The sequence below is a fragment of the Panulirus ornatus genome, chromosome 34, assembly GCF_036320965.1.
Source record: "Panulirus ornatus isolate Po-2019 chromosome 34, ASM3632096v1, whole genome shotgun sequence".
In the NCBI taxonomy this organism is placed as follows: Eukaryota; Metazoa; Arthropoda; class Malacostraca; order Decapoda; family Palinuridae; genus Panulirus; species Panulirus ornatus.
In genome coordinates, this window is record NC_092257.1 from 16,063,883 (window position 1) to 16,075,412 (window position 11,530).

At 42.0% G+C, this 11,530-nt stretch overlaps 1 protein-coding gene across 1 annotated transcript in view; it reads left to right on the forward strand.

Moving 5' to 3' along the window:
• Positions 1-11,530, forward strand: part of LOC139759936 (uncharacterized protein CG3556-like) — a 185,587-nt gene continuing 174,057 nt past the window's right edge. The window contains 1 exon segment of the mRNA XM_071682588.1: positions 1-432. The gene's annotated coding sequence lies outside the window, so the exon portion shown is untranslated.

Below are 11,530 nucleotides of genomic sequence, written 5' to 3' on the forward strand. Positions count from 1 at the left end.
TCGGTGGGCCGCTCCAGTCTCCCGCCAGCCGTGGTCGTGAGTGCATGTCTGCCGCTCCCGCCGCCGCATCCCACCACCCCCTCCTCCTCCTTCTCTTTTTTTCCCACGCGACACAAAACTTTTTTCCCCCCCAGTTATCATCCCATCTCTTAATTACCAATCGTTAGGTCCCACCGCCACGGGAAGTATTATGGCTTGGCGTTAATGGTTTCTCCTCATAGGACGTGTCTAGCTCAGTACGGAGGAAACGAACGGTTAAAAAAAGGAACCTGAAAACGCTGATTGGTTTTTTTTCTGTGTGTGTGTGTGTGTGCGCGCGTATGTGTGTGTGAGTGTGTGTGTGCGGTGTGTGATTGGCGGCGGGCGGCGGCAAGCCATCATCATCTCACAAGGGGCCAGTGCGTGTGGCCACTCCAGAAGATTAACAGAGAGGTAAGTGCTAGCTCGTGGTGTGTGTGTGGGAGAGAGAGAGAGAGACAGAGCACTCACTCACTCACTCTCTCTCTCTCACTCACTCCTGCTTCAGGATGCTCTTGTTCAAGTTTGTCAAACTCCCCGAGATATATATATATAATTTTTTTTCTCTTTTACCAGTGGAATTTTGTCATTTTTGAAGACCCAATTTTGTTTCAAGTGGGTTCGATTTTTAAATGGAGCTCTTTCCCTCACGCTTGGGTTTGGGGGATTTAAGGCATAAAAACGGTCCGGCAAGAGTATTCTATCAATGAATATTTTTTTTTTTAAACGTCAGGTTGAGGTAGGTCAGTGACATTGATGTTTTAAATGTCTTTAAATGTCTTTAAATGTTGTCTGATTTCGTGTCTGTCTATTTGTTATGTTCTTTGTATTTGTCATATGTAGTAGGATGTGGTAAATATCCACTGACGAGGGAGAGGGTATATGTATATATATATATATTTTTTTATTTATTTTATTTATCTATTTTGCTTTGTCGCTGTCTCCCGCGTTAGCGAGGTAGCGCAAGGAAACAGACGAAAGAATGGACCACTATATATATATATATATATATATATATATATATATATATATATATATATATATATATATATATATATATATATATGTATATACATATATATACATATATAAAACCACTGAGGTATCTGGAGGGGTTTGAGTGGCGGCCGCGCTCTGAGCCAGCACTTCAGTGGCTGTCAAGTTTCACTCCTGTGATCCAGGTAGCTGCACTATTTGTCTCAGCCACGCCCACCGGTTGGCTAATGGCTCTTAGACCAGTAACCTAACCGTCTCTCACTCCCACACACACACACACACACCCTTGACATCACCTAAACTCACCCACACACACACGCACACACGGCTCGTTCTTCTCCTCTCTCTCTCTCTCTCTCTCTCTCTCTCTCTCTCTCTCTCTCTCTCTCTCTCTCTCTCTCTCTCTCTCTCTCTCTCTCTCTCTCTAAGACATAGATCAAAGGGGACCGGATATCTCTTTCGATCATTTCATTCTTTCGCTACAAACAAAAAAAAAATGGGGGGGTGTGTGTGTGGAGGTGGGTGGTTGCTCCTATTGGGAGGGAGGAAGCTGTGTACTTCACGCTAACTGTTTCATTCATTGGCACCAGAGGGTCGTTCGTGGTTGAGGGGCAGAAGAGCAATTAAGCGAAGAGTACCGATCGTGTTTTCAAAGGATGGGAGGGAGGGATGGATGGGGGATGATGGTTTGATACAATGATGAGGAACGAGGGATTGTGGGGGGGGGGGGGGAATTGGACTTGCATGGGTGGTGGTGTCGGCGTTGTATGAGGAGGTTAGTAAACAATGATTGGAATTTGTAACGTTGAATTGGAAGATGAGAGAAGGCGCGTCGTAGCTGTTATTATTATTATTATTATTATTATTATTATTAGTAGTAGTAGTAGTAGTAGTAGTAGTAGTAGTAGTAGTAGTAGTGGTAGTAGTAATAATAGTAGTAGGAGTAGTAGTAGTAGTATCATTATATCATTATTATTACCATTATTATTATTATTGATATAATTCTTGTGTTGTAGAGAATGTTATGACATTTTCAAGTGGAGAGGTGTTGATAGGAATGATTTAAATGAGATACAGACAGGATCAAGAGGGTATTATTAAGTCATCCCCAGATGTAGTGGTAAGTAAGGAGAGAAATGTAGTTTTCATACGTTGTGAGTGTCGAGTGAGTGAGAGATGAGTGTGTTGTGAGGGTGAGGGTTTTATTTTTTTCTTAGGAAGGAGAGTGACTGGGGTGGATGAAGGAGGTTCAATGTTTACGAGGCGAGGAGGGGAGAAGTTAAGAATGAGGGTAGTTACCTGCTGCTCCTCCTGCTGCTCCTGCTGCTCCTCCTGCTGCTCCTGCTGCTCCTCCTCCTCCTCCTCCTCCTTCTGCTGCTGCTGCTGCTCCTCCTCCCACTCCTCCTGCTCCTGCTCCTCCTCTTCCTGCTGCTGCTGCTGCTGCTGCTCCTCCTCCTCCTCCTCCTCCTCCTCCTCCTCCTCCTCCTCCTCCTCCTGCTCCTCCTCTTCCTGCTGCTGCTGTTGCTCCTCCTCCTCCTCCTCCTCCTCCTCCTCCTCCTCCTCCCCCTCCTCCTCCTCCTCCTCCTCCTGTCACAAACCAGTAAATAAATGTGAACGAGAGTGGACGGGTCTGAGCACTTAGAGAGAGAGAGAGAGAGAGAGAGAGAGAGAGAGAGAGAGAGAGAGAGAGAGAGAGAGAGAGAGGTTGGCATTAGCCACTTATTATGAATTGTGGCTCGAAAAAAAAAAGAGAAAGAAAGTTATGGAATACGACTGTGAATCATGAATATGTAAGGGGGAAAGGGGAGGAGGGGAGGGGAAATAAGGTGGGGATGATGGGGGGGGGGATTTCACGACATTTACCCCCCCTTCTCCCCCTCCCCCCCACCCCAAGTGAAGTTTTGGGTCAATAGCCGGGGATTTAAGTTGGCGCCAGGCCCCACGCGAATATTCGCCAAGCCCCGAAGTTGGCGTGCACTTATTTGACGAATTTTATGAGCTCCTGGTTCCAACTTTCTTTGAGAGATATGAGGCTCATAAAAAAGAGGAGAGAGAGAGAAAAAAAAGGAAGACCCTTGCGTTTACCTGGCGCACTTAGCGTTTGCCTGATGGTGAAGGTAATATCTAAGATACCTGGCCCGTCCGGATATTGGTGGAAATTAAAATTAACGTTGACTCATAGTGAGGAATAGATTTAACTTCAAATTCCCTGAACATTATTAGTAGGAATAAAAAAAATTGGCGAGCACTCAAAATCAATATATTCTAAAAAGTCTGGTATGTTTTTTTAAAGTTACAAGCATCACATATTTTAAATTGGGGTTTAAGAAGATAATATTTGCAGGTCAAGAAATATTCCAAATATTGGCGTAATATTCCAAATATTGGCGTAATATCTTTAGCATTAGCCTTGTCAAATATTCCCGAGGTTTAAAGTTAGCATTCTGTGCCTTCGTGTTAAGAGTGAATTGAAATTGACACTGAGCCCCTAACAAGTATTTACGTGGTTGAATTGCATCACGAAACAACCCCCCCCCCCCAGGTATTACTCGTTTGTCGTGAACTGGTCGTTAATGTTGGGCGATGTGGAATGGGTCTACTGGTAGTTTCGTCCCTCGTTGCCTAGGATTTAAAATTGGCGTTGAGTCTGTCCGTTGGCGACGTGGTGAAGCTCTGTCGTGAGAGAGAGAGAGAGAGAGAGAGAGAGAGAGAGAGAGAGAGAGAGAGAGAGAGAGAGAGAGAGAGAGAGAATGTCTCCCACTGTATTCTATAGTTTTAGTTGATATAATGGAGTATCATTTTGTTGAGTTTTATTGATATTGGTTGCGATGAAGTAGGTCAGTGGCAGAAAAAATAAAATTTTGATTTTAAAAAGTCATATATATATATATATATATATATATATATATATATATATATATATATATATATATAAACTAAATTTACAAAAACGTCATGATTTTTTAATTTGTCACAAATTTTTGGGTCTTGCGCAAGACGGATTGAGCGATCAGAGGCAAGAGCCGTGATCAAAGGTCCTCAGGACGGCCAATATATCAAGGATTTTCGGCTTTAAAGCCATCTCCAGCTTGAAGCTCAAGCTGGCCCAGAGCTTAAAGAACCCACAAGCTATTAAGCTGGGATCCACAAGCTTGGGATGTGGTTTTGACCGAGAGAAAATAATATGTAAAGGAGAGAAAATGGGATAATTTTTTTTTTTCTTTTTTCCAGGAATGCAGTTCAAAGAGATGATTGCGAGATATGAGAGATAGCTATGGGGGGGGGGGAGATAGCCCAGCTGTGAATGAGAGATGTCTCTGACGTCATGGGAGATCCTGTGAAGGAGGGGGGGGGTGGGGGGAAGGGGTGTGTGGGAGACATGGCCATGAGAGATACGCGATAGCAAAGTAAGAGATGCGTCTGGAGAGACAACGTGTGGTCGAGAGACAGCTGCTGTGAGAGATAGTATAGTTACGCATGTTAACGAGATGTCAGGTTGTAAGGTCAGATGAGGTCAAATATGCTTACAAGTATATAGAGGTCAAATGAGAGTCTTGAGTGATCCTCAAAACAGACATCGATATATATATATATATATATATATATATATATATATATATATATATATATACTTTTTCCCCATAATACTTGATCGCCGTTTTCCGCGTTAGCGAGGTAGCGCCAGAAACAGACGAAGATAGGCCACATCCATGTTCTAACTGTTGTTTACGATATCATTCGATTGTGTGGTTGGATTTTTGGTCGTAGCCTTATCATCCGCCGGGGTAATTACGGCCATATTAACGACCAGTTATAACCACCAATCGTGGACATCTTGACCAGGGATTGAAGTTGATAGTGAGACCATTTCACGTTTTCTATGGTCCTTGTTAGGAAAATACGTTTTTCATGTATCATCATAACTATCATTATTATTATTATTATTATTATTATTATTATTATTATTATTATTATTACTCTGACTCAGTATGGGGACAAAAAAGAAACATCAAATTAACGTTGCTAATTCATGATCAATGCCTCATATATAGAACATTACATATATTTTTATATATATTTCCCATGCAAAGGGAATTAATTTCCAGCCCCTGCATTAACACTGGTCTCGGGATTCTTCTTGTTAAACACTGCTGTGATTATTATACATTTAATTTTTTGTGGTGTGGGTTGTGTATAGATTGTGAAATATGATAGAAATATGTAAACGACATATTCAGTCGGTCCGTAGATTGACATATGGGGGTTGTTGAAATGGATGATCCTCACCAATTTTTAATTTTTCAAAAGAAGGAACAGAGAAGTGGGCGCCAAGTGAGGGTATTCCCTCAAAGGCTCAGTCCTCTGTTCTTGACGCTACCTCACCAACACGGGAAATGGCGAATATGAAAAGAAGGAACAGAGAAGGGGTGCCAAGTGAGGATATTCCCTCAAAGGCTCAGTCCTCTGTTCTTGACGCTACCTCACCAACGCGGGAAATGGCGAATATGTACAAAAAAAAATATATGTATGTATGATTTTGTCATCATTATGGGATAGAGAAGTATATTTTGACGTGAAATCTCGAAAGACCGCAAAAACAGCATCGAAAACAAGTCAGAAACCGACCCAACCCCCTTCCCATTATCTTCAGATCTCTTAAAAAACAGTGGGAGGGGAGAGTGCAGATGTTCTCGCCAGTATTCCTCAGTCTCCCCACTCTCCTGTATGGTGGGAAACGTGGAGATGGAAGTTAGGCGAGAAAATCCTGTTAGCCGACCATAACCATTATTATTATTATTATTATTATTATCATCATTATTATCATTATTATTATTGCTATCATTATTATTATTATTATTATTATTATTATTATTATTATTATTATTATTATTATTATTATTATTATCTGTTTTGCACTGTTTTCGCCCGCTTGAACCAAGAGGCCTTCTACTAATGGGTTAAGATAATTATATTTAAACATTAAGGTTACATTAATTCCCGGTGGTTAAAAACAGGAATGTAATTTAACGTTTAATGGGCATCATTAGGGTTAAGAACATGGCGGGGTAACTTAGATAGAGATAATCAAACTGAGGGAAAAATTGTAAGTTGTACTTGCACTGATATAAGTGAACTTAAGGACGTTGTTTAATGAGTGGAGAGATTAAACTTAAGGAAAATGTAAGTAAATGTTATGGGACGTTATTGAACTCCAGAAAAGTGTAGATAAACGTCAGTAGACATAATTACACTTATGTAATCTCTTATAAACTTTCGATAACAAAAGTATAAATTGAATGGGCATCCCGGAACTTAAAATCACTACGGATCAACTTGAGTGGTAAAGTGCTTCAGAGCCGTAAGTTCGGGACTTACGGAACTTGAATCATAAGTTCGGAACTTATAGGCAGAGGACCATAATTCTGGCTGATGCACCTGATACAACAGGATGTGATTATTACACGAAAGTGCACCTGGGAATCCGTTCTTATTTGATCTTATCATTAGAGATTTACATGTCCAGTCTTGCCCTAGTGCGTTAGGGTCATGTGAAACAATGAATGAACCGTCTCGAACTGGGATTCGAGAATGATATCTGGTAAAGGGAGTGAAAACTGAAGCTAGAGACAAGAAAAAAGGGTTTATTGAACGTGTGATGATTGAATTGATCTATGGAGAGAGGGATGATTTAAATGGTGGAAATGGAGTTGGGCCAATTCAAAGATATAATTACCAAGGGTTTTATAACCTTTAAGTCACAACTATACGACAAAATTGTACGTCTGTACGACCCTTAATGACAAGGATGTGACCCCTGGGGTATTATTGGCCCTGGCCATTGACCTAACTCTTATTTCAAAGGGGTCAGGTCAAAGGTCACCTCGTTATAACCCAAAGGGTTACAGGTGCACCACTTACGTGCATGCGTTGGACCTGAAGTTAGTAAGGAAGGTTCCAGGAGTTTGCTGGAAATCTCTTTACCCCTGGAAAATATAGACTGGAACCCTGTTTTTTTTTTTCCCCCCCCCTCACCCGCTGTGGTCATAGTGACTTACCTCAACTTGGATTCATGGAAAGCTTTCCTGTACGTACAAAAAGAAAAAAGATTACTTTTTCGCAATCTGAGTTTTCAAGTATTCGGAAAAAAATTTTATGTGGACAGTTTTTTTTTTATTTATATATACTCGAATTTTTGTCATTCATTGATGGTAAAAATTTGTTTTTGTAGGGAATATGACTCGCTTTTTTCACACGGATACGACAGCAGACCAGATGTTCAATTGTTCATTGACGACTGTCCTTTGAACGCGCCCCCCCTATCGACCCTAACCCAGCCTTATCTTACCCAACTTCTAAGTTCTTATCTGTACCATCATTTTTTTCATTGATAACGCCCCAAGGCAGCCCCCCGTCGTTGCGGCTGCTGCAGATAACAGACAGCAGAAAAAAAAAAGAGTAAAGGAAAAAAAAAAGTTTTTTTTTTTTTTTTTTTTTTTTTTTTTGTGTGTGTGTGTGTGTGTGTGTGTGTGTGTGTGTGTGTGTGTGTGTGTGTTCCGATTCGTTTTGGACACGCTGAGGAACGAACAGGTGAAATTTGAAGGAAAAAAGATTTTTTAAAGATTAATTTGATGCGAAGAATTTCGTATATATATTTTTTTTTCAATTCTATTCCTTTTTGAGGATCAATATTCTGGATTTCCTATTGGTTCTCGGCGTCCGTAGTGATGATATCCAATGCCTCTGTACGAAATAAATCCATTTGGTATATCCACCTTTTACCGTTTTCTTTTTTCGACTAATTCCTAAAGTGGTTCATCATTGCTTCAAATTCTGTTTATTGAAAATTCCCAAATCATCCTGAATAATGGGGGAAAAAAATAGATTTAGTGTTATGTATTTCCAGTCATAACCGTTCAACTAGGTACGAGGCGAGACAACCTCATTATTAAACCCGGGGAATCTTTTAATTAATCTGTAGTCATCATCTGTATACATCATGGCTCTCACAGCAGATTACACTCTGAAGTTAACTGACACCAAGTTAGTAGTTTGTTGAAAATGTTTCGGAGACAAGTCTTGTATACGGGAGGAGGGAGAGTGGGACCGATGCTTTCTTAAACCATCGTCTATATATTTTCGGTTTATATCAGGTTTTTTTGTGTTTTTTTTTTTGGTTTGGGTTGTTTTGCTCACTCGTGGCGCCAGCAGATGGCCAAGATAAAACAAGCAATTTGAGCTTCCACGACTCTTTATATATATATATGCATTACTACGCCATGGGGATTTTTCTCCCTTTTTTTTTACTTTCTTTGTTTTACAGCACCAGCAGGGGATTACCTGGTGTGGGATGGTGGCGGGTGAGGGAGGTGAGGAAGGGATTTGGACAACACCAGGGGATTACCCAGAGGACGAGGGATTTTGGACACAGGAAAGGATTATACAGGGAGGGTATGAAGACGACTGCCAGGGACCTAACTCACTGGTTCTTCTCCAGGGCTGTGACTGGGATGGTTAGGAGGGAGAGAGAGAGAGAGAGAGAGAGAGAGAGAGAGAGAGAGAGAGAGAGAGAGAGAGAGAGAGAGAGAGAGAGAGAGAGAGAATATATATATATAGCCTCATCTCACTACGTATGGTCCAGACATTGCCTCTTCGTTGGATGGTGGAACAAACACGGGCGTCCCTAAGTCTATGCTGACCATACTTTCGGTACTGCTTTCAGCTACACTGGCTGACACATCTCTTCGTATGATGAACACTCCCGCTGAGGGAAGGGGAGGGAAAAAAGATCAATGATCCTTCGTCTTATTCGAAGCATTACGTTGGCCCTACGAGTTTGTTATAACCCGTGACTACGAGTGACGTCAGACGTATCTTGTCCTGGACAGGTAAGTACTTGGGTCAAGATTGTCGAAGCCTTAAGTGGTTTCAAGGACACTCGTATCAAATCATCATCTACTCTTCTCTCTTCTACTGTCTCAAATCCTCAAATCATCATCTACTCTTCTCTCTTCTACTGTCTCAAATCCTCAAATCATCATCTACTCTTCTCTCTTCTACTGTCTCAAATCCTCAAATCATCATCTACTCTTCTCTCTTCTACTGTCTCAAATCATCATCTACTCTTCTCTCTTCTACTGCCTCAAATCATCATCTACTCTCTCTTCTACTGTCTCAAATCATCATCTACTCCTCTCTCTTCTACTGTCTCAAATCATCATCTACTCTTCTCTCTTCTACTGTCTCAAATCATCATCTACTCTTCTCTCTTCTACTACCTCAAATCATCATCTACTCTTCTCTCTTCTACTGCCTCAAATCATCATCTACTCTTCTCTCTTCCCTAAACTAAATGACCTTTGAAGATGTTGGATCGCTTCTGTCTCAGGTTGTGTCTCGTAGAATCTGTTGATCACATTTTGATCGCTCGATGGTGTGCAGTGGGAGACACCTCTCTCTCTCTCTCTCTCTCTCTCTCTCTCTCTCTCTCTCTCTCTCTCTCTCTCTCTCTCTCTCTCTCTCTCTCTCTCTCTCTCTCTCTCTCGTGTCTGTGTGGGACCAGACTGAACCCAGTATTCATGGCCGTGTCTGAGAACCCTCGTCCCCTGGCTATCGAAGACATGATAACCTCCCCCCCTGGGTCTGCGCCATTCCCGTGGGTCTGCGCCATTCCCGTGGGTCCGCGCCATTCCCGTGGGTCTGCGCCATTCCCGTGGGGTCCGCGCCATTCCCGTGGGTCTGCGCCATTCCCGTGGGTCTCCCTGGAAAGTCCAGGCGAGAGGAAAAGCTGAAACTGGAAATCCAGACGTGAAGGAGGGGAAAAAAATGATATTTGCGCATCCTTGATATTCGAGATTTTTTATATTCGCTATTCCTGATGTTCGCAGTCGCTTGTCATAGCGATCTGTCATAGTCGTAGTCCCTCATATTCGTAGTCCCTCATACTCGTAGTCCCTCATATTCGTAGTCCCTCATATTCGTAGTCCCTCATACTCGTAGTCCCTCATATTCGTAGTCCCTCATATTCGTAGTCCCTCATAGTCGTAGTCCCTCATATTCGTAGTCCCTCATATTCGTAGTCCCTCATATTCGTAGTCCCTCATATTCGTAGTCCCTCATATTCGTAGTCCCTCATATTCGTAGTCCCTCATATTCGTAGTCCCTCATATTCGTAGTCCCTCATATTCGTAGTCCCTCATATTCGCAACTATAGATGCATCTTGATGATGATATCATATTCACGATGTTCCCCTTGCTTGAAGGTGAAGAATGAAGGTACTGTCGAATATGAGGTGATATTTGAGACCCTCTACCACAAAAGGTAATATTCGAGACCCTCTACCACAAAAGGTTATATTCGAGACCCTCTACCACAAAACCACAAAAGGCAATATTCGAGACCTTCTACCACAAAAGGTAATATTCGAGACCCTCTACCACTCCTAAGACCTCTGCTCTCCAGCCATCGTCCTCATATGGCTTCGGTGTAATATTCAGTGGTGGTTGGGGTCTGGAGGAGGAGGAGGCCAGCAGCCAACTTTAAAAGCGCCAGAACTACATTCTTAGATCGTGAATTACACTATCCTACCCGCGAAACCTTTGGACATTTTCTTTGCCTCTTTCCTCGTACCGTCTCTCAAACCATGACATTGTCTTTGTTTTGGGTCATGAAGGGAGGTGAGTACACTTGGACATTTTTTGCTTCACTTTGGCGCTACGTGGTTCAGTAGACTTCGTGCCACAAGCATGTCTTTTTCCCAGCCAATCGTCCGTGTTAGAATTCAATCCGCCACTCGTTTTTTTGAACCCTTCCTTCACTTCCCCCTCTCCCCCTTCCCCTTGTCTAGCCTTGTATTCATCATACACATTGATGATATTTTGAAGAAAATAGTCAAAGACATTTAGTAAGCCAATTATACACGAACGGTTGGGAGGGTCGAACACCATGTTACAAGTCGTTCGTTGATAATGTTTTCTACCAACGAATTGCGGTCTAGTTTCGAATGGTAGTTTCCTCACCAAGGTAACGACTCCGGACGACAGGCTAATTGGGCAGTTATACTTTCGGGCAGACTTAATCCTAGTCTCTTTTTTTTCTTCTTTTTTAATTGGTGATGTTTATATTGACAGACTTCCAATCATCATGGGAGACTTAAGCAATTACAGATACGTGGCAAACACAGCGGTCAAGGGTTTGAACTGGTTTAATCTGAGGTTTATTCATTAACCTGGAGACCTGAAGTTTCATCTCATTGTATTCATTACGTTTGATTGTGACGGTATATACATGACGGTATATCAGTCTAGGTATACATGCTGTTGCTGGAGGGTCTACTGGCCATTAAGTGTCATCGTTCCGTGCTCTGTCACATACGTCAAACATTCCACACATCACAAAGCCCAAACGGTACACAACATTTACGTTGTGTAAAATGTCCTCCTGTGTTAGCCAGTGGGTCAGGAGCGACGTCTCTAGATACGTCATCAGGATTACGTCATACGAGACGAATCAAAACGA